Source organism: Octodon degus, unplaced genomic scaffold (assembly GCF_000260255.1).
Source record: "Octodon degus isolate 3935 unplaced genomic scaffold, OctDeg1.0 scaffold00023, whole genome shotgun sequence".
Taxonomy (NCBI): Eukaryota; Metazoa; Chordata; class Mammalia; order Rodentia; family Octodontidae; genus Octodon; species Octodon degus.
Window position 1 is genome coordinate 5,317,871 of NW_004524599.1, and position 22,665 is coordinate 5,340,535.

Genomic DNA, 22,665 nt, shown 5'->3' on the forward strand with positions numbered 1-22,665 from the left:
CTCTCTCCCTCTCTCCCTCTCTCCCTCCCTGTTTCTCTCCCTCCCTCCCCGTCTCTCTCCCTCCCTCTCTGTCTCCCCCTCTCCCCTTCTCTGTCTCTTCACTCCTTTCCCCAGCATCTTATTTCTCTGTAATGCCCCAGCACAGCTGTACCAGATATTTGTTGTAGGGTGAGTAAAGGGCATCTCCTGTTGCAGGCTCAAGTGGACTGGGAAGGCTTTTGTGTCTGGTGGCCAGCAGGGTGTGGCCTGACGAGGCAGTGGCTGCTGAAGGTCACAGCTGGTGCTTCGGCCTGTGGTATGCTCACTGCTGTACACTCATGTGCATCCATCTGTTGTGGGAGAGGGAGGATTGGTTTGTCTCCCCCACCCCACCCTTTTTTGGTGAGAGGATCTTGCTACATAGCCGAGGCTGACCTTGAACCTGCCATCCTCCAGCCTTTGCTCTCTGAGTGCTGCAATGACAGATGCGCACTGCTGCACCTTGCTGTGTTTTTAAATGGGCAACTTGAGAGAGATTTGGATTAAAAATACCCCTGTAGTTTAGAAACCATTATGGCTCTTCTGGTTGATGTTAGCCACCAGCCAGGTGTCACTTCTACATTGAAAGAAAAAGAAGACGAAAATTTGCATATTCCAGCCACATCCCGAGTGCACAGTGGCCGTGGATGGCTGGTGGATCCTGCTCTGGATAACAGAGAAAGCAATTGTAGCATTGCAGGGAGTTCTGCTGGGCAGCACTGCATTTGGGGTTGGGTGTGAAGGGCTTCAAAGGTGGCTGTTGGAGAAGACAGCCCTTCTCCTGCCTATCTACTGCCTGGGCCAAGGACAGAGGAGGGACATTTTCAAGAACACAGTCTTCAGGGAGCTGTGACATGCCATCCTGGAAACTCAAGGAGCTGGCAAAAGCAGCAGAAATGGGACTTTCTGATTTTCCATCACAGCCTTCATCATGACCCAAGGGTTGGCCTGTGCCTTTCTCTTGTCCCCCTTCCCCCTGTGATCTGTGGGTTGACTCTATCTCTTTGGGTTGGCCTGACCCTTTCTCTTGACCCCGCCTCATGCTGTATCTCTGAAAGTGATTTGAGGCAAGCACAAGGTCTGTCCGGTCACACAACTATGTGTCGTATTCTTTGGCCTCAGGACGGGGAGACCTGCTGTCTGAGGTTGGGGCTGTTGGCCTGGTGGCCTGGCCTGGAGCCATCGGTATGCCGAGGCCCAAACAGAGCTACAAGTTGGAGTTCTGCACAAATGCAATGTCTTTGACCGAATGTCACATAAAATGATCTTGCTTTGTATTTCTCAGGCCAGCCAAGGCTTTTATGGGAGCAACCCAATAACCCATCAATACTTTCCGGCCTTACAAATGGAAAAAGCAAAGCCACGGAATGATGAAGTATGTGCCTGGCAATTCAGCAATAGCTGTCAGAGTTGCAATCGTTCCACCCTTAACCTCTGCAAACCTACTTCTGGGAATTTATTTCGTTGCATTAGCATAAACTGTTTATTGCAGCATTAGTTATAATATTGAGTAACTTGAAACAGTTATCCCCTCTGGGTTAGGAAAGCAGATTAAGTGTGGACTGTGTCATATTAATACACCGATACTGTGTTGCCTGTAAAGCTATCATTTAGACTCATATGTGCTAGAAAGGATGCTTTCCATGTCAGTCAGTGAAAGAGTAAGAGGTGAAGTGAATAGCTACATGCACTGCTTAATTGTGGTTAAGATCTGATGTTCCAGGAGAATATTCGAGAACCTGTTTGCAGGTTCGGGGATAGAGGAGGAAGTAGTAGTGTAGTGTTACTACTGTGTTTCCTACTGTAGTGTTAGAATTTTTAAAAAAGAAAAGATTCATTTTTACAATTAAATTTTGCATACTTTTAAAATTGAACTTGTGGACTTGTTTTATTTGTGTATCTGTAGCACAGGTAATATACATGTATGTGATTCAGAATTCGGAAACCCTGGGGCTGGGCTGGTTGCTCGGTGGTAGAGCACTTGCCGAGCCTGTGTGAGGCCTTGGGTGGGATCCTCAGGGCCACTGGAAATAAAGAAATGGGAGCGGCTGCAGGGTCAACAGGGTCAACAGACCCGAGTCTCCCTGGCTTCGCACTCCCCTGCGTGGAGGGCTAGTCTGGCTTCTGTGTACCCTCGGGGGTGCCATCTGCAGAAACAGAAAGCAAACGTTCCTTGCAGTTAGTTTCTAACTGTACGGGCAAAAGTGAACGCGTACTAAACTCCTCGGATTTGTCCTCCTTGTCCCTCCGCTGTTTCCATATTTAAAATATGAAATTTATCTTAGTAGGGGTTTATCTTCTTCATAAAAGAGTAGGGCTGGAACCCAGGGCCTTGCTAACGCTAAGCATGTGCTGTTGCCTGAGTTCTACCCCGCCCCCCCAGCTCCCTAGGTTTTTGACAACGACCCTCACTAAGTGAGAAGGAGCTGTTCCAGGTCTAGTGCTTCTAGGCGGAGGAGAATGTTCGCTTCCCTGCTGGCCTGCTCCTCAGGGATGCTACTTTGTTCTCAGGGAGTGCGGTGAACCTGTGTGATAGAAGGTTCCCCTGCAGTTCGGGCGGCCGCTGTTCACCAGCTGGCCTGGAAATTGCTCAACCACTTAACCCAACAGCCTGCTTGGACGTGCTAGGGTCCTTCTGGGCAGGCCTCTTGGAGGGGTGGTGCCCAAGACTGGCGTGGGATTTGTTCATTGGGAGCTAACAGTCTGGGCGGGAAGTAAGAACGCGAATGATTACTTACAGTTAGAGGAAGAGAGCTGAAGGAAAAGCAAGCGCACATGCCAGCGCCTGAGGTGGCTCCAGAGCTAAGGAAGCTTTGTTGGCAGTGGTGAACCTGAGTAGGAAGTCAGGGTGGAGAGGAAGCCAGGGCGGAGGAGGGGACGGAAGAGCACCACTGGCAGAGGGAAAAGCGTGTGCAAAGGCTCTGCTCGGGGTTTCTCATGGAGAGAGCAGAAGATTTACAGCACCTTTCCCCTGACCATGCCTTATAAAGCCCAGACACCTTCCTCAAGGCCCTCTGCTCCGCTCCTGTGTGCGTGAGCTCACTTGCGTGCTTTTCTTTATTAGCACCTCCCAGCCAGGGAAGTAGAGATTACTGGAGCCTGAGGCCACAGGCCTGTTCTGCTTCTGCGAGGATAGAAAGGGTAAAATGGCCCTGAGTGTGGCACAGCATGGCTTGGAGTTTCCCAGATAGAAGGAGGCAGCTCTGAGGTCCACTCAGGTGTCCTGCTTCAGATTTGTGCCGGTAGGAAGTGGAGGTTTGTGCAGGTAGCTACTGCTAAAAGTGACCTGTTGAGGAGAATTAGACGTAGGCTGAGCTCGCTGAGAGCTGTAGGTCTCCTGCCCTTTCCCACCTTGCTTTCCTTCCTGTTTGTTTTGGTTCTTCTCCCTCCCACCCTGTAATGTCTGGACTGTTATGGTTCTGAGAATCTACTGTGCTTCCTTTCCCTAGCTTCAAGGACTGCCTCTTCCTTCAGCTGCCTCTCTGGTTCCTACTGGTCTTTTAGGTTTCAGCCTAAACACCAACTTCTCTGGCTGTCTTTTCTCTTCTCTCTCCAGTCCAAAAAGTAGGAGCTTGACTTCTGTGTTCCCATAATGCCCTGCACTTGACTTGTGTGTTCCCATAATGCCCAGCACTTGACCTGTGTGTTCCCATAATGCTCTAGACTTCTGTGGTCCCATAATGCCCTGTATGTATATTCCCATAAGGTGCTGCACCAGGACAAAACACTGGGATTCTAATGCTCTCACCATTCTTAGTTCTTCTCAGGACTGTGGTTACTTCCTCCTGGTACTTGGGAAGCCTGATACAGGGTACATAAGACTGAAGATGTTTTCAGTGGTCGAAAGATAAACCCCTTTAGGAATGGGAGCAGGTGATCTACATGGGCTAGAACTCCTAAATCCTTCATGGAGGTGTCTGTTCTTTGACTGACTCATTGACTGGAGAGAGTAGATAGGAAATCGTATTCTGGGCAAAGAAGATGGAAGTGCATTGCAGAAAGAAAGAACGCTCTGTTTGGCCATGGGAAACAAGGGTGGACCCATATGAAAACTCCTTTGTGAGGCTTTCCCTCTCTCATGTTAACCCAGTGGCTTTCAAATGGGGGGGACTTTGCCCCCCTCCCCCTGGAAACATCTGACAGTGTCTGGAGAGAATTTTGGCTGTCCCAGTGGTGGAGCTACAATCATTTGGTGAATGGAGACCAAGGATGCTGCTAAAGATCTTACAGGATTTGGAAAGTGACCCAACACGAACTATCACTTCATGCTGCCATCAAAAACTCCTAAGTTCAGGGGCTCAGGGAAAGGCAGCTTTCCATTGCTATAACAAATACCTGAGACAAATCAGCTTATAAAGAGGAAAGATTAATCTTAGGTCACAGTTTTGGAAGTTTTAGCCTACGGTCATGGGGACTTTTAGGCTGCTGGTAGAGGAAGGGCGCAGGACACCATGGTGGGAGTGCGTGGTGTGGCCCAGGTGTGATGGAGAGATAGAGGAAGAGACTTGGATCTCGGCAACTCCATTCGCAGGCATGCCCCCAATGGCTAGGAGATGCCTAAGTCCCAATTCTTAAAATTTTTGCCACCTCCCCGAGTGCCAGGTTCTAGATCCAAACTGCAGCCCCTGGCTTGGTCACTTGTTGCTTGAGTCGTGTGAGCTGTGTGTTGTTTCTAAGTGACTTCTCTGTGTGTGTGCCCACTGACACTTAGAGGGAACATTTTGTCACCGATAGACAGGAGAGGAAGTGGGTTTGGGGGACAAAATTGCTGCTTTGTTTCTTGACACTTTGTGCCTTCTCTTACTGTGTGGCCAGGGTGGGGACAGATATGCGGCTGGGGTGGGAGCCTTCAGTCTCCTTGTGCTGCCCATTCCCAGAACAAGATTGGGGGCAAGGGGGGGACATACATGGCTATGGGCAGCCTGGAAACTCAGGGAAGCCAGGCCGGAAGGGGTCCCTGAGGGGAGGCGGAGAGGCCTGAATGGGATACTCTTATTATTCGCCCATGAGCCCAAGCGTCACCACTGGTTGATGTGGACATAGCAGTCCTGACTTGTCTCTACTGTTCTTTTCTGAAGAATCTTATCTCTTTAGAACATAGTCTCACTGGGACAAAACCAGGTTGTGTGGCAGTGGCTGTCGTTTGTCCCTTGAATGAGGCTTGTGGTTATACCCATAGCTTGTAGCTTTGCTGCTGGGCTGTTCAGAGACCTCAGAAGCCTGCTGGTGTGCAGAGTGGATGGGGCTGGGCTGAGACACTGAGGACCAAGGGCCCCTTGTGCTGCAGATTTTGTGAGAGGGTAGGCCAAGGACACTGCTGAAGAAACGGACAGTGGGTTTTCCTTTTGAGGATGGAAAGAGATGATTGGTTTAATGTAATAAGCTGTTGCAAGCCAAAGCTGTGAACACTAGTCACATGTTCCTGCCAAGCTTCATGGGTTGAAGGGAAGGGGAAAGGAGGGAGGCCAGTGGGGGAGGGTATTTCATTAGAAGTCCTCAGCGGGTGACATGTCACACTTGGTGGCAGTCTGCGAGCTAACCTGATGTGGTCGGTCAAGTTTGCAGTAAGGTGTTGGGTCATCGCTCTAGGGTTTCCACAGCATCAGTGAAAAAGCTTTATTCTTTAAATTTCAGTTTCATAATGGTATCTAGAGTGGGTACCGAGGTTTAGTTGGAAAAGGGCCACAAGCTCTGGAGAAAAAGGGACCTTGGTTAATGAAGTGTGGGAATTTCCCTTTCAGGAAGTCTGGAGTTGGCTGGCGCAGGGGCCTCAGCCGTGTGATTTAGAGGAATGGTAGCCTGGAGGAAGGCTGGAGCCGGCTGGGGTGAGGAGCTTTAAAGAAAGAGCACGGGAAAAATGAAAGTAAGGTAGTCATGGGATAAGACTGGATGAGGCGGTGCTTGTCTGTGGAGGCTGAAAACAGGACGATCGCTACAAGTCTGATCTATGTGGTGAAACTGTGCACACCTGTGCTGAATACATAAAAATAAAATTAAAAAAAAAAGGTAATCCGAGTGTCATCAAGTCAGGAGCACTAGCGTGCTCTGTTGATGAGTGGGTGGATGGAGAGAGCAGGAACTCAGGGATTTAAACTTGACCTTAGAACAACTGCTCGTCATTATTTCTTCTTCTTCTCCTTCTCCTCTTATTCTTCTTCAAAAATATATTTGGTACAGGGTTTTACTACACAGCTCAGACTCCTAGTGATCCTCTTATTTTCAGCCTCCCCGGTAATGGGATTACGGGCGTGGGGCTGGCTCGGCCTGTGGTGCTGGGGGATGGAATCCCAGTCTCTGCTCTTGCCTAAGCAGGCTCTTAGTCCACTGGGCTATCTCCCCAGCCCTGCTTATCATTTCTGAGCTTCAGTTCCCTCATCCGCAAAGCAGGCGATAATGGCAGTTGTCGCTGTTCTAGACTGGTGAAATTAGAAACCACACAGAATGGATACTTCATCACTGTCATCACCATCAGGCACCCCCTCTTCCCCATTTTCCAACTCACTTTTCTTTGCAGACAATGACAGAGGAATTCAAAAGGAGCAATGCGAAATTCAGCAGCCCGCCCCTCCTTCAGGCCCAACCTCCAACTTAGGGCCTGGGGCCGCTATCTTTGCCCCTTGTTTCCCTAGGTACAGACAGGGCTATGATGAGTCAAGGAGATAAATACAGGGTTTAAGCACAAGGACTGGGATATAAGAGGGGAAAGGAAAGGCTCTTTCCCTGGGGAGTTGGATACCATGAAACCTGGGGTGGATGTTAGGATGGAAGAGATGGGTCCTGTTCGGAGAGGCTGGAGAAGCTAGGGAGGTGGAGGTTAGAATCCTTGATAACAACATGACACATCCTTTCCCTGGCTTGATTCTGGATAGGATGCACCCCATACCATGGTTGACATACTTTCCAGAAGGAGAGTATTTGGCTGTGTGATCCGAGTCACAGGTAATGCAGAGGGAATGTGGTATAGCAGAAAGAGAGCTAACCCAGGCATTGGGGTATTTTGACTCGGATCCCAACTCTGCTACTCACTTGCTTTGTAAACATGGGCAAGTCACTTCTGTTTCCTGCCATTTGATTTCTCTGCTGTGGAAGGTTTGGATGAAGAGATTTCCAAGCCCTGTTCTCAATCTTAAGTTTATGCAAGGGCTCCAAAGCAGGTCTTAAGGAATAATTTCCTGTTGCCCTGAGCGGAGCTGAGAATTGACCTGTTGTCTATGGGAATGCCAATGAGCTTGGCCCTTTTAGGGCGCTGAGGCATCGGAATGAGTACTGTGTCCTGTGCCCAGCAGGCTCCCAGCGTCTGCAAATATGCATTGAGTACGTAAGTTGATGAATTACTAGAAAATGAATGAATAGGCTTCTTGCTTACATGAATGGCTCAGTTTAGTGTCTCCCCAAGTGTGTTCTTCCTAAGATTCAGATTGAAAGGACAGTTTACTCAGCAAACCAGCGATTCTGCTGATCCTCTACTAGGTAGTGAGTCAGCCCAAAACTTTGTGCCTTTAAATAATAATGCTCATATATTTAGCTCTCTTATCTTGGGCAGGGTGGGTGGGGACAGCTCATGTCTGCTGTGTGCTGGGTCATTGGGTGGCCCCGAAGATGGTGACAGCCTGAGATCACACAAAGGCCCACTCATCTTGTGGAGGATTGGTTCCTCTCTCAGGCTGAGCGGTGAACCCCCTTGGATGTGGGCCGCCTGGATTAAAAAAGGGGCGTCACCAGGGGGAGAGCTGGGGTCCCTTGGAAGCTATTGTCACCTTCTATAAAACTTCCCTCACAGTCACGTGTGCCATTCCACCACATTTTTATCTCTTATCAAGCCACTTAAATTCAAGGGGACCACAAAGACCCTCCCTCTTAAATTCAAAGGGAAAAGCATAGATGACATCTTCTCCTCAGGAAGTGGCAAGGTTTTCATGTCATGTGAGATGAGAACTACCATGATCACTTTTAAGCAAGCAATCGGCCACATCAAGATATCCACGTGTAAGGAGTGCGTGTAAGTGTAGAGTATGTGTTGTATATGAGATTCACAGGTGTGACGCTATAAAAAATAAGTTTTACAAAGTAACACTTCCTTTATTACATGGACTGCATTCTGTTTCGTCTTGTGCTCTTTTAAGAAAGCTGCTCTTTGCCGACACACTCCGTCAGTTTCCTGACACGCTGCTGTGCTGGGCCTGGCCGGCTTCTCGGGACAGCCCTGGGCAAAGTGAGGTTTCTAAGCACCCCGTGTCTGGTGGTGCCACAATCACCTGACTGTGTTGCTGGCCGAGCTCTGCACGTCAGCAGATGCTGGCTGGCCCCTAGTTCTTGGCCAGCAGGACACACAAGCCCTGCAGCCCGAGAGGACCATGGCGCTCAACTCCTCGCAGTCTCCGAGTCCCCCAAAGGTCTTTTTGAAAAATTTATTTATATTTTAGGGAAAGGTCTACAGGGTGTTCAGGGCCTCACTACTAGATTGGACTCCTAGTAATCCACCTGTTTACAGCCTCCCAAGAGCTGCAATTAGAGGCTCGTGCCACCACGCCCAGTCTCCATTGCTGTCTCAGTGTGCCCCCAGGGGTCTTTGAATTATACAGGGCGCTGGCAGATCTGGGGATAGTGACAGGCAGTTGGAGTGTCCCGGCTGCCAGTGGGCAAATGAGCACACTCCTGAGTACAGCCACTGCCTCGTGGGTCACAGACTGGTGCCGCTTCCCTCCCTGTGGCCGGCTGCCTGTGTCCAAATGTGTCACTTCTTACCCAGGCAGACAGGCAGGAGACTGGAAGGTGGGCAGTGGCTAGCCAGGGCCTCTTGGCACAGGGGCGCCCCTAGTTTTCTCTTTCCCAGGAACTCATCCTTGTTTATTTAGGGGCCACCTGGGAGTACTATTTCATAAGTATCAGACCAGGACTTGGGTTTTTAGGGTCTGTCTGGTCTGTCAAGCTAACTACATGTTTCTAGGTGTTGGTACTGGTTAAGGTGTTTAATGCCATTTCTAACATGGTCAAGGTGACACAGGTCCCACATGGCCGGAGAAGCAGGCTGTGAAGGGGGCATCTTCTCATATTGAGTGGGCCTTACTATTACAGTTACTCATCATCAGAAAGCCCTCTGCTCTTGAGAGAGGACCAAAGAGAAAACTTCAACAGCAGCAGGGCTGCAGTGTATAGAAGGGAAGTCAAAGAGTGTGTATAAAGAGGTCAAAAAGGGTCACAAATGATACGTGAGTGAACAAATAAGAGGGTGGGAAGTAGGCAAATAAGATAAATGAGAACAAATGGGATAATGACATTAAAATCATAAACAAAATTACAACCAGTAAAGAACAAGTGGGATAGCGTCAATACATATAAAATAATAAAAATACACAGGAAATAATACGAAAGCAGTCCTCTTTCTCCTGCCAGGAGGGGCTGCAGGGTGCCCCCACCCCCAGAGGGTTTTCAGTGCTTTGGTTAGCAGAGCTGTGTGCTGGTTTCCCCGGGTGTGGTGACCTAAAACCTGAGGCAGATCTTTCCCCTGTCTCTTCCTGATCTTGAAGCACTGGTTCACATTCTGGGCGTAAACAATAGTGGAAACAGAAAACCAGGGCCGAGTCACACCGGGTGCCTGAGATCAGAAAGCCACCGAGAAAAGGAAAATGTTAAGGTTGCATTTCCACTGCTGGTCACAGGGCCTGCGCGTGGCCCTACCTTCCCCTCAGCCTGCGCAGCCTTTCCACTTCCTCTCGGCCCTGGTTCCCCCACACACCGTGAGGAGTATGCTTTGCTCGGGGTTGGTCAAAGGAGATGCTGGGTCCAGGCCAGCCATAGCTAGGGCCCATCTTCTTTTTTTATTTTTGTATTTTTTTGTGTATTTAGTACAGGCTCAGCAGGGTCTTACTACACAGATCAGACTCGTAGTGATCCTCTTGTTTTCAGCCTCCCAAGTGCTAGGATTACAGGCATGTGCCATGCCCAGTCCCAGTCTCTGCCTCTGTGTGCCCCAGGGGCACAGCCCAGCATGGCATGCCAGGGATCAACCTGTGTCGCTGTGCCTGCCTAAGCAGGCATCTTAGTCCACTGAGCTATCTGGCTGGCCCAAGGGCCCATCTTCTGAAGATGCCACAGAGATGGGAAGCGGCCAGTGGTGCTTGTGGTCCTAACACAAGCAGGGGTGGAGGGTAACACTCAGGTCTGGTGGTGGAAATGGTTTGTGTTCTCCTCCCCCTTTCCACAGGGAGGGGACCAGGTCCTGCCCTCAGCCCCAGCTTGGACTGCAGCATGTGCAGGGTGGAGCCTGGGCGCCCTCAGGCTGGAGGCCTCTGAAAAGGGACCCATGGCTGGGTGCATGGAGCATACCTATAATTCCAGCTCTGGCAGGATGAGGCAGGAAGAATACAAAATAAAAATAGGCCTAGGGATACAGCTGAGTCAGTGAAGAGGTTCTGGGTTGAGAAGGAAAGATTACAGAAGAAAGGAAAGGAAGCGAAGGGAAGCATGTGGGAGCACTTGGTGGCTGTACATCTGCCTGGTCCTTTGTCTCTTTGGTAGAGTTGATCTCAGTGCTTGAGGTCCCTTGACCTCACTGTTGCCCCTTCCCCCCTCTGTGGCCCAGGGTCCCAAGGCTCTCAGCCTGGTGTCTGGGGCCTGCTAAGGGTTCCTTAGAGTCTGGAGAGGGGCTGCAGGGGCCTGGATGCTCTGACGTGAAGCCCAAGGAAGCTCTAGGCTCAGCAGGTAGACATGGGGTGTTCTGAGACTCAGGGCAAGTTGACCAGGAAGACGGAAGCATAGTTCTTCTGGTATAAGACTTTTTATCACCACAGTTGTGGCTCTTCATGGTTCACCCATCTCTGTTACCTCACTTGGGCTTCCCACCTGGGAATTTAAAATTTTGCATAGTTAGTTGCTTTGCTGAAAGCCAAGTCTTTTTTTTTTTTTTTTTTTGGTACCAGGGATCCAACTTGGGACCATGTGCTTGCCATGTTGGCTGAAAGCCAAGAGTTGATGCACACATTCTCTAGTTTCAAAGACTTGGGGTAACTAAAGAGACTTGGTGTGTTGGGGGCATTTGCTACCTGGAGTGTGCTCTATGAGTCCCCACAACACACAGCATTGGGGCCATTGCTGCCCTCTTATGGGTTACAGAAAATGCTGTACCATGCTTTTGCTGATCACAACAACTAGGAGGTAAGCACTGTTATATTCCTTCTTAAGGGAGAAAAAAGAAGCCCAAAGAGATGAAGTTGCATGCCCCAAAACACAGGTCATGGGAGGAGGGGCGGGGGCTCCAATCCAGCCCCCTGGCACCAGGGCCACCTTCTTTGTTCAGGAGACTCAGCAGCCAGTTCCAGAGCAAAAGAAAGCCGGGGAGGATTGAAACACTCGCCCTCTGGCCTGGCTTGGGTCCCAGTCCTTGCTTTGCTTGTAGGGCACATGGCTGTCGCTTGCTCAGATTTGCCTTATCCATCAACCCAGACCTCAGCTTCTGAGTCCGTAGGGGCACTGTTCCTTCTGGTTGTCCCAAGCTGTTCCTGTGACATTAGCCACCCTGGGTGCCTGCGAAACAATACTTACCTGCCCCCGGGGCTGGGGCAGCACCCTAGGCTTTTGAAGGGTCCAGTTGGAACTGGGCTGAGGCTGCAGAGAAGAGGAGAGACCCTGGCCATTACTGGCAGCTCTGTGGCTCAGGCAAGCTGCCAGTCATCTTGTGACCCAAGTGATACAAAGAGGACTGCGGAAGGGTCAACCTGGAGTTACATGTGGGACGCCAAGGCCCACAGCTGGCTCAACAATGGAGTGCACACTCACTGTCATTATTCCAGGAAGGAGTGAACCACTGTCTTCTGGAGATGCTCCTTCACAGGTGGGAGGCAGGTCCCAGAGGGTCTCAGAGGAAACCCCTGCTGCTGTGTTACTTTAGGAAGCTCCTTCATGAGGGCAGTCCAATTGGGTAGGAAAAGCAGGCTTTTTGGATTGAAGTGGATCCAACCCCAGTTCCAATACTCTCTACACTCACTGGCCTTGGCTTGGTACCCGGCGTCCTCTGCACCCTCCTGCACCTGGCTGAGTGGGGCCAGAAACACCCTCAGGGATTTGTGGCGCTGTCAGCCAGCCTCATGCTGTACACTTAGCAAGTGCTCCACAAACTGACCAGTTGCTTTCTCTATCAGCCGTGTCCACGTCTGTGTGTGTATGAGTTCCAGATGTGATTGGGAGTCTTTCGCTCTTGACCCAAGAGTAGGCATTCTGCTTGGTTTGTTCGGTTTGCAGAATGGGAAATCATCCAGATCCCCATGCGTGACAGACAAGCATGCTACACTGAGCAACACCCTAGCCCTGGGTCTGTTGTTTGTCTATTGTTCTTCCTGTGCCAGCTACTATACCAGGCACTGTATATTTAATCTCAAATATAACATCAACATTATTTTTTTAAATCTCAGAGATGAAACAGATTTTCAGAGATAGCCCTTGGTTGGTTTGTTAAGGAAATGTTCACTGAACCAACTGCAGGGTGTAACTCTAGCACCCTAGGACATGTGGCAGTTTGTGAATATTCTGTTTGTTCCCAGGCATGCTCTTTGCCTAAAGGGTGTGTATTCAGAAGGGCATTGGCCCCAGAAGCAACAGCCAATTTAAGCATGCTGGGTTGAAGCTGGTTAGTCTCACGCAAAGCCTGCCCACTACCCTCAATCTCCAGAATTGTCAAGCCAGCCTGAGGTATGCCCACCAGGTACCTGCTGCTTCATTAGAAGAAACTTCTTAGTAAGAATGACCCCCTCTGGTTCCCTGCAGCTTCTAGGAAAGCCTTTTGTTTACATAAGGGAAATAGCCCCTGGTATCAGGGCAACACAGGCTTTAGATGAAGTTGGAAATGGTCTAAATGGAAAGGAATGTGGATTTCCTTTTCCTTCTTTTCTTCTCTTCTTCTCACCCATTGAAAATGGCCGGTGACTCACTTGCAAAGGGTCACCTTGTATCCACGTAGACTTCTCTATTTTTTGAGCATTGTCTGCTTCTGTCCTATTGAGGCAGATCAGGGGTAAGTAGGGCAAAGCAAGACAGATAGAGCTGGGATGGCAGGGACCAGAGCTGTGGAGCAGCAATTGGAAGACTCTTGGGGACACTAGTGTCACTTGGTACCTGTTTCCTGCCAGGGTGTTGGTCTATCACATCCCTTCCAGCCATATCCTTCCCTGCATCTGCTGGGCCAGTTGTTCTCTCCTGAGAACCTCACTGGGGGGATCCCCCTCTGGGGGAACTTGTGCTCCCCAGGTCCCTTGTTCCTCTTAGAGTTTCTCAGCATTGCAAACCATAGGCATGAGCTTGTTTTTCATTTCGTTGTCACCAGAGCCTAAGGATTGAATGGCAGCCACATTTGTCTTTTTGAGACAAGGCCTGCCTGTGCAGCTCGGGCTGTCTTGAGCTCGCTTTGTAGCCCAAGCTAGTCTCAAACTCTCAATGATCCTCCTGCCTCAGCCTCCCAAGTCCTGGAATTACAGGGGTGCACTACCACGCTCAGCTAGCAGTCACATTTGGAGGAGGGCCTGCATAGAGGAAATGGAGAGTGTGCGTGTTTGTATGGGTTTGTGTGTTAGTACGTTGTATGCTTGTGCCTGTGTGTGTAGAGATGGAAAGGGGTAGTCGGAGCCCCAACGAATGCCCACTTTTCTGAATGCCTGAGACATCATTTCCTCCTTTCCTGAATATGGATCTCCTCAAAGGAAGGACATAGCTTAGGATTTCAGAGTTGGTGCCATTGATGTTTCCTAGAGGAAAGAAGTACCCCCTGCTCCACCCATCACCGCTTGCTTGTTTGCTTGATTGACAGCTCTGAGAAAACCCTCTGGACCCTCACTGGGGGCCATCTGTAGAGAGGCTGGGCTTATAGCCCAATGGTTCAAGCAGCCACTCCTGGGATACTGACTGTAGCCAGGGCTCAGAATGTGATAGATGTTAAAAAGTGCTGATTAAATTATAGATGGTGTTTGTTTTTGTTTTTGTTTTTTGTTTTTTTTCCAGAACCGGGGATTGAACTCAAGCCCTTGCGCTTGCCAGGGAAGCACTTATTCCACTGAGCCATCTCCCTGGCCCTTTGTTTTTGTTTTTTGAAGCCTCCTCTCGGAAGGAAGACTAATAAAGACTGCAGTGGTTGGGGTTTAGAAAGAACAGATCTGATGGTCAAATATAGGGATTGGGACCATGGGGGAGGTTTCTGAGAATAGGCAGATAGAATCATAGGTATACCAGACTGACTTTGATTATTCAAAATTAGAATGTTATATTTGCTCCTTATGGAATACTTGCTGTACCAGGCACTGAGCTAAGAATTTTATACACATTATAATTCTTATTTTTAGACATTTATTTCCCATTATAAATAGTACACAGATTACTATCTTTACTTATAACTTTTGTCTGATTTATGATATCCTGTTTAAAGCAAATTCTTCTGAGCACAATCACTGGACATGGAATTCTAAAAAAGCACCCTTGGAACACACCACAGCCTTCATTAGTGCCGTGTCATCCTCCCACATGGAGGAGGGCCTGCCTGCACCCACTTCTTTCCAAGGACGGGAAAATCAGTCTTGTTCAGAAAGCAGCATCTGCTTCAGAACTCAGAGTCCTGATAATTTAAGGTTTAAGAAAAAGGAACGCTCTCTGATTGGTTTTCCATCCGAAGCACCCTCAAGGCAGATGAGTGCCCTGAAGCTGGAAAGAGAATGAGGAAGGGAACGTGTTTCCTCCTGGTTCCGACAGCCTCTGTCCCCCTTTGCCGTTCTCCACTCACTTCCACAGCACATGCGCTCACACTGGTTGGGCCTCAGAGGCAGGGGCAAGCTCTTCCCCTGCAACAGCACCCCAGAGTCTGGGGCTCTTGGGATGTGCAGTCTGGTCCTCTGTGTCTGTAAAGGTGACTGCTGCTTCATGGGCCCTGCTCCTCTGCCAGGCCCTGAGTAGGCTCAGTCCTCACCCTTCGGCTCTGGGGCTGCATGCAAGGTGGGAAGATTCAACCTCAGCCAGCATTCACCAAGAAACCAGCAGCCACTGGCCTCCAGCTTTGCAACAATGCGTTCTTCGTGGAGAGCCAGTCAGAAGGTATGGACCTGTTTTGGACAAGCCCCATGCTTACACTGAGCACCTTCTCCACGTCAGCCACTGCCTGAAGCCAACAGCAGGCTGTCTCTATGGGGCTGAAGCCCCTGCTTGTTGGGGAAGGAAACCCTAAAGAGACATCTGCAGCCAGGCATGAGGGCATGTACCTGTAATCCAAGCACTCTGGGATACTGAGGCAGGGGGCACAAGTTCAAGTCTTGCCCAAATTGATTGAAGATAAAATATGAAGGCCTGAGTATATAACTTCATGTGAAGGCCATTCCACAAGACTTTAAAAAGTGAAAAACAAAAACCAACAACAAAACAAAAACAGCAACAAAAAAAGCCCAAGAATTTCATCTCTTTGTCAAAGCCAGCAGGGATGGCAGCGAGAGTGATGGAGGATGAAGGTGGCACTGGCTTCTCCAGGGAGGTCAGAGGTGAGTTCTCTGAAGGTGAGAACTCTCGAATGAGTTCTCTATTTAAGTAGAGATTTAAAGGAAGTGAGAGAGGGAGGGAAGCAGCATTTTGGGACAGCAGGTGGGAGAAATTTCAGACTCAGATGGGGTGAGGGCATGTTTGCATCTTCTGCCACAGCATGAAGCCCAGAGGGTTGGAGGGGATGAGCTCAGAGGGACAGGAAGAGGTGTGGTGGAAGAGGGAGGCAGGAGGAGCCCTGCATAGCCACGGCTGGAATGTGAGGCTCTGAGTCTCCTGGCCTGTAGATCCTTGGAGGGTTCACAGCAGGAGTGTTGCAATACCTGGTGTTCTGTGGGAAGTCGTCTCTGCTCTGGCTTAGCAGTTGGCAAACAAGGAGACCAGCAGCTAGTGCTACGGTATGCATGAGGGAGGCTGGTGGTCACAATGGAGAATGAGAAGTGGCCCGGTTCTATGGCATCCCTTGCTCCACAGGGAAGAGTGGACTTCTACAATAGATCGGTCTCTTTTTGTCCTCATGACTCCTGCTGGGTCTCAGTTGCAGCTTTGGGCAATCCCTGCAGCCGTCTCCCTTTGGAATGATGCTCACCTCTCACACTGGCATGCATCTTCCTGAGTTCTTGAACGGGAAATGCCGGACAAGTCCAATATAATAACTTGGATTTGGGCAAGAACCATCTGCTGCTTTTCCTCCATGCCAGGCCTTGTTCTAGATGGGAATATAGAAGAAACACAAAGCCAGGAACCACCTGCTGGGGCCTCAAACTATTTGGGCTGGCCAGGAAACATGGAGGGAAGTTGGCAGGATGCCTCTACAGCCCTGGTCAGCCTCAGCCCCTGCTTGCCTGCCTTCCAGGCTGTGCATTATCGATGGCATCAACGAGAAGGGCTGAGGAGTGTTTCCCAGGGGATGGGATGGTCCCCGCTAGAGCGCTGCTCAGGAGACCCAGGTTTTCATTCCCACCATGCCTCTGGCCAGGTGTGTGGCTGCGGCCAGTGGTGCTGATTGGTGCTGTCTTCAGTTTTAATGGATCCCAGCCGACGAGACTGCTGAGCTGAGTGAACATCTTACAATTCTAAGTTAGCTTAGAGGCAGAAATGAAGAGCAGAGGTGGCAGATGACACCAGCACCATGGGCTTCGGGAGGCTCCTTCCAGTGTCCTCACAGGTGTGGATCAGGGTGACTCCTGCACGCATGCATTATTTTTACCATGTAAAGAAAGACACTGAAGGACAAATGAACAAGCTGAAGGCTGGGAGAAGAAATTACAACTTCTTCCCTGCAAGGTGAAGATCACCCCGAGGGCTGCATGTTCTACAGATTTCCTCAGTCTTGTGCTGATCCAGTCCTATGTCTGTGTTGGAGTTCTCCATCTCGTGAGAGCAATTAATGGGAACAGGATGATTTTCCACCGAAAAGGCAGCTCTGCTCCCTCTGGCCCCAGCCTTCATTTCATTTTGTTTTGCTGTGCTCCATTCCTCGTCTTGCAATGGTTTCCAGCCTTTTGTGTCCCCTTCAGGGCTTCTGGTGGAAGGTTTTACGGAGCAGGTGAGTGGCTAGCTTCCAGAAATGACAGCCTTGGTCCTGTTCTGGGGCCGAGGCCAGGTCAGGAAAGCCTGATACCTCCCTCTTCTTAACTACCACTTAGCGCCTTCCTCCCAGAGGCAGCAGGCTAAGAGGCCCAGCACACTTGTCTCTAGAAAGCCTCTTTCTCCCTCCCTCTCCGTTTCCTCCCTGACTGCGGCCTGTTGTGAACTTCATCTGTGCCTTGACAGGAGTGGTGGATGCTTCCCAGATTGCGTTTTTATTAAACCGTGTACACTCTGCACTGCACAGTGACTCCGACTCTTTCAGCCTGCACATTCTGAAGCCAGGCATGCATGCTTGTGTGATTATGGTGTGCTGGCTGATATTGTTATTCCTGCTGCAGTTGAAAGACCTGTGTTCCGGCAATTCTTTTCCTGCTGCATTTATGGAAAGTGTCCCTGGGCTCAGGGCTTTATTGCTGTTTTGAGCCTGACATTGTCCTAGGTCTTTGTCTGAAGGGCTTCATGATGCAGTCAGAAGCCCCACCCACCCTCCCCAGCTCAGCCACACCAGGCACACAGACAGCACCACTGTTGTTGGTAAACAGCACTGGTTCTTTGTGTCTTTAGGTTAACTCTCCTGGTTCGATCTTGCAGCTAACTTAAGTGGACCGCTGAGCAATTGGCAGGTTCTTTTGGAAACTACTGCTAGACTCAGCCACTAAAAGGGGTAGGAAGGAAGTAGGCAGGCACAGAGTGCTGGAGTACCCTGAGTACAGTAGTTGCCCCGGCTCACAGTTCCACTTTTTGTACTCTCAGTTACTTGCAGTCAACCAAGGTCCAAGCTAGTAAGTGGAAAATTCCAGCAATAAACAGTGCATCCATTTTCAATTGGATGCCATGGTGGGTCGCATGACAATATCTCACAGTAACCTGTTCTGACCCACCCAGGACATGCATGTTCTCTTTGTCTAAAGTGCCCATGCTACATGACATCTGATGTGTGAACTAAACCTTATCCCAGCCAGGCACACGTGTACAGGAAGGCAGAGAACATATTGGGTTCGGTGCTATGCTCGGCTTCACGCATACCCTGAGGAACCGGGTGTTACCCCGCTGCCCCCCGCCCCATGAGGGGCACTGCTGCAAGGACCAGCCTCACCTGTACTGCGCATTGAACACATTGCACAGTGTTTACAGTGGTGCTTGATGCAGAAGTTGTCACTGCCCTCATGTTCTTCCACTGAGTGGTAACTGTGCCTGGGAGGGGCTCATGCTGATGGCGTTGGGATCCTCGGAGAAGCTGGTGGCAGTGTCTGACCTGGCTTCGCTCCTCCCTAGGGCCTGCTCACTCTCTCTGCAAAGCTGGTCCACCCTCTTATCTCTTCGGTGTCCACACTTCTTTACTCTCCTCTGTGTCCCCATAGCCACTGCCCTGGTGCCCACTGCTTCCACAGTGTTCGCATAGTTCTGTACAGTTTTTAATCCAGTGCCTGGTACAGTGTGAGCGCCTTAATAAGAGGAAGATATAAACTCTGTGTTGCAAATAACTAAAGAAAGTGTGGTGGCATCTGTAAGAGGTGCCCTCTCGGGATTCCAGCCTTTCAGAGACTCCTCACCATCCACAGGATCAAGTTCAGACTTCCTGCCAGGCCAACAGATCTAGTCCTGCTGGTCTCTGCCTCCCTGGTGATGCAGTCCCTTTGAGGCTGGTACCCTGCTGTCCTGATTGCTCTTACTTCCTGGGCCCACAGAGCCTCCATGGAGGTAGCTGCTTCTCAGCCTTTCCCTCTTGCTATATGTGTCACTTGGAGAGCCCGTCCCAGTCTACAGCTCTTTCTTTCCTTCTAGTACTCTCTGTCACAGTCTCCACTTGTTTCTCTTGCAGCATTTTTATGACCTGAAATGATGTTTCTCTCTTTAGTGTACATTTACTATTTCTCTCATGAGGCCCTAAATTCCTGGAGCCATATCTGTCTTTTTTACCGCTGTGTGCTGGGCAAATGTTTGATGCTAGAAAAACATGGTCAGTGGATGTGGAGTGTGTAATACAAAGCGAGAGGCCGGTCAGAATAACCAAAGGGGTGACGGTGCCGTGGCCCTCGCGTGCCAGGATCTGCTTTGTGTTCTTGATCTCCTGTGAGCATTTCCACGGTCCAAGGCATACAGATACTCATCAGGTGAGGGCGTGGATCATCAGAGGGGTTTCCTGGCCCAGCTAGGAGTCCAGACCCACAGAGAGGCTAGCCTGTCACTGATGAGCCGTGGAAACAAACCTAAGCATCCCTCTGATCCAAGACACCAGCAGATGCCTCCTCTCTTGAGGAAAGGTGAGGAGGAGTGGGAAGGCTTCCAGGATCTTCAGCTCCCCCAGGGCTGGATCATAACCAGCAGCATCCACTTTCTGGACCTTTGTTCTGAGCTCTGAGGAGGGTGGAGGAGGGAGGATAAGTCAGAGACTCCTTCTGTATTTTGGTACAGATGGTGCCCTCCCTCAGCGGCATGTCAGTACCAAAGGGGCTCTGTGGGCAGAAGGGCAGGAAAAAGAGATAGAAAAGAAAGGCTGTGCATGTCATCATGAAGCATGTCCTAGAACGGTGTGATGGAAAGCCGTATGAGCTCAAGTCCTGGGAAGGGCCGAGAGGAGAGGGGGCGGCTTTAGCGGACATGAAAGTTGGGTGTCTGGAACTCCTCTCTGGGGGATATTTTAGGTGTTCTCTCCAATAATGGTAGTATCACTGGGGAATGATCTGAACATGGGAGTGCAGGACGAAGGGTGATTCCTGTCGGCAGCTGATAGATGGCCTTCTTCCCTGCTGCTTGGTATTCCAAGATGTCTTGTTCGCTGTATTTAGTTTTCAGCGCCGTTCCTACCTCCTGTATTCAATGGTATCACAATGGCCTCTACCTTGAGTTATAGTCTTCTCTGAGAATGGTTTATTTTTGGTGCATGGTTACAGAAATTTCTTGTCCATGGTTGCTTGGGGAGAATATTTGGCAGAAAAACTTTGTTCTCCTCATGACAGGTCGGAAGCAAAGAGAGGGGAAAGACCTGGGATCCTGAAGCCCCTTCAAGGCTGTACCCCTATAACCTCATGTCCTCCCTCTAAGCCCTGCCTCCTAAAGCTTCTATTACCTCCTAATACTACCACCGGCTGGGGACCAAGCCTTTAACACACCAGCCTTAGGGGGATAGTTCAGATTCTAACTGGGTGGCAGCAGCCACCTAGGCAATCTACTTTATTCATTTATTTATTTTTATAGTAAGGATGAAAAAAATTGGCATCTTTGCTCAACAAATATTTGATCAGCAAATATTGCTTTCCACAGCAATCCTGTCATGTGAGTACAATTACTCATTTTCCTTTTACACATGAGGTATAGAGAAGCCACATGTGTGACCTAAGTGGCTGTACCAGGAATGGAGCCCAAGCAGGGTGGCCCTTAGCCTTGCCATGACCAACTCTTGCTCTGCCGTGGTCCTTCTGGGAACAGCTGCACTAATCCTGGGAGACCAGAGGCATCATGCTCCCTGTTAAGACCAGCAGCTCAGCTCCCAGGCCTCTTCCTCTTTTGCTGGCTGGCTTTGCACAGTTGGTTGGGTTTGCCACGCGTCCGGCTGGCTCTGCCAAATCCTTACAGCACTCACAGACCTGCGTCACGAAGTTGGCCCCCCATGCAGTGAGACTGCCTGTCATGGTGAATCCATTCCAAACAAGCCCATCTCTTCTCCCTGTCCAGATTGAAAGGCACTAAGGGACAGGACCCATGCTTCGCGTTTCTCCAGTGTCCCAGAGCACTCAGCGTGGTACTCAGAAGTGGTCTGGTGTCACTTAGCCTGATGGCACTGGGAGGGAGCAGAATGCTCCCTGCTGAAGTGGCCGCCTCCTAATGGTAGATAAAAACCTGCCTTATCGTGACTGATATGAACAAGCCCATCTCTTTTTTTTTTTTTTTTTTTTTTTTAGAACAAATGTGGTTTGCTTTGGCAACTGTACAGCAGATGGAAAACATCCACAGAATCTAGAACTTGGTTCTTAGGACAGTTTCAGGGCTCAGCCACTTTGTGTGTTTTGTATGGGCCCTTTTGTGCTATAAAATTCTTGTGCTGTTCCTATTGCACTATGCAAAGGAAAGAACCAGACTGGGCTGTGTGATTGATTTTGGTTTGCATGGGAGGTCCTCCAGGGCATACCTTCAGATTGTTCTTTCGGCCTCTCTGTGAGTTGCTTTGCCCACAGGCATGTTTGACAGGGTGGTTGTCTCAGTTAATCTTCTCTCATTGCTGGGACAAAATAACCAACACCCAAAATGAAGGAAGGAGAGGTTGATTTAGCTCACAGTTTGCGGAGGTTTCAGTCCATACTCAGCTGGCTCCAAGGCAGAGCCGCACAAGGCAAAGAGCAGCAGTTCATGGAGGTGGAAAACAGCAAGAGCAAATGGGAGGAGCAGTGGCAACAACAGCTGCAGAGAGCAAGTCTGTCTCCCATATGTTGCATCGAGGCTGTCCACCCCAGGCTAGGTATAATACACCCATAATCCCAGTGGCTCAGGAGTTAATCACAGACTCTAGAAGTCCACCCCATGATTTCATTAGGCTGTAGGAGGACAACTAGACACAAACCATAACAGTGGTCCGGGCTGCCCGCTGGGCAGAGGCATGGTACCTGGCTCAGCCTTGAAGGCAAAGGTTGACTGCATGCTTCAGAGGGTGCTTTCCCCCAGTTTTGGTCAAGAAATTCACCTTCTTTTCAGCTTCCATGGCCCCTGGCTCACTGAAAAAGGCTGAATGGCTCCCAACTGGGAGCTCCCTGCCCCGCTGGAGCCAAATGCCACTGTGGGTGTCAGCCATTAGCAAGGATTTTATCACTTTTTCTTGGTTCAGATCTTTTGTTTATGCTATGGACAAGAAACACATGCTTAGTACTTGTTGAAGGTGCTGACGCTGGCTGTGTGAAGTGTCTTGGTGGCAGGAAAAAGAACTGTAGGTCGGTGACAAGCTAAAGAACCCCTCATAAATTGATGGCCTGGTCCCCATAGTGTCTGTTCCCAGGCAGACTGTTAAGGCCTGGGGACAGGCCAGCTCTGTTCTTCCCTCCTGCTACTCACAGAAGCATGGGCAGTGCTCCTCTGATGTGGCCAGTCATTTTACAAATGAGGGAGCTCTGTAGGCACAAGTGGTGCCTGTGTCTCAGCACAAACATGCTAGGGGACATGTTAGCTAAGGCTGATGTGATGACAGAGCCACAAGCATCCACCCTCTGCCCAGTGCCTGGGGACAACTCACAGCTTCCAAGGAGGGGGGTGGTGCTCAGTACACACAGCGTGGAGTTGGGAGGGCCCCAGGGAAGACACGATGAGGACCCAAGCAGACACCAATTTCTGCAGCCCAAGGCTGGGTCCTCCTCCCTGAGAGTTGATGCCACTAGAAGAAGCCTACAAGCAGTGTGCTTTGTACCAGCTTGCTAGGGCTGCCAAGGCAAAGTGCTACACGCCGGGTGATTTAAACAACAGGCGTTTGTTTATTTATTTTTCATTGTTTTAGAGGCTGGAGTTCAAGATCAGGGTTGGTTTCTTAAGAGGCCTCTTGTGGCAGCATGTAGACGTCATCGTCTTCTG

General features: G+C 50.0%; 1 protein-coding gene across 2 annotated transcripts in view; it reads left to right on the top strand.

Moving 5' to 3' along the window:
* The window catches only part of Gfod1 (glucose-fructose oxidoreductase domain containing 1), a 110,992-nt gene that overhangs the window by 48,298 nt on the left and 40,029 nt on the right, over window positions 1-22,665 (top strand). The window contains exon 1 of one of the 2 annotated variants that reach the window (XM_023712120.1): window positions 8,376-8,411. The exons of the other annotated variant lie outside the window; for it this stretch is intronic. The gene's annotated coding sequence lies outside the window, so the exon portion shown is untranslated. Of the gene's footprint in view, window positions 1-8,375; window positions 8,412-22,665 lie in introns of those variants that run through there. 2 annotated transcript variants of the gene reach the window in all.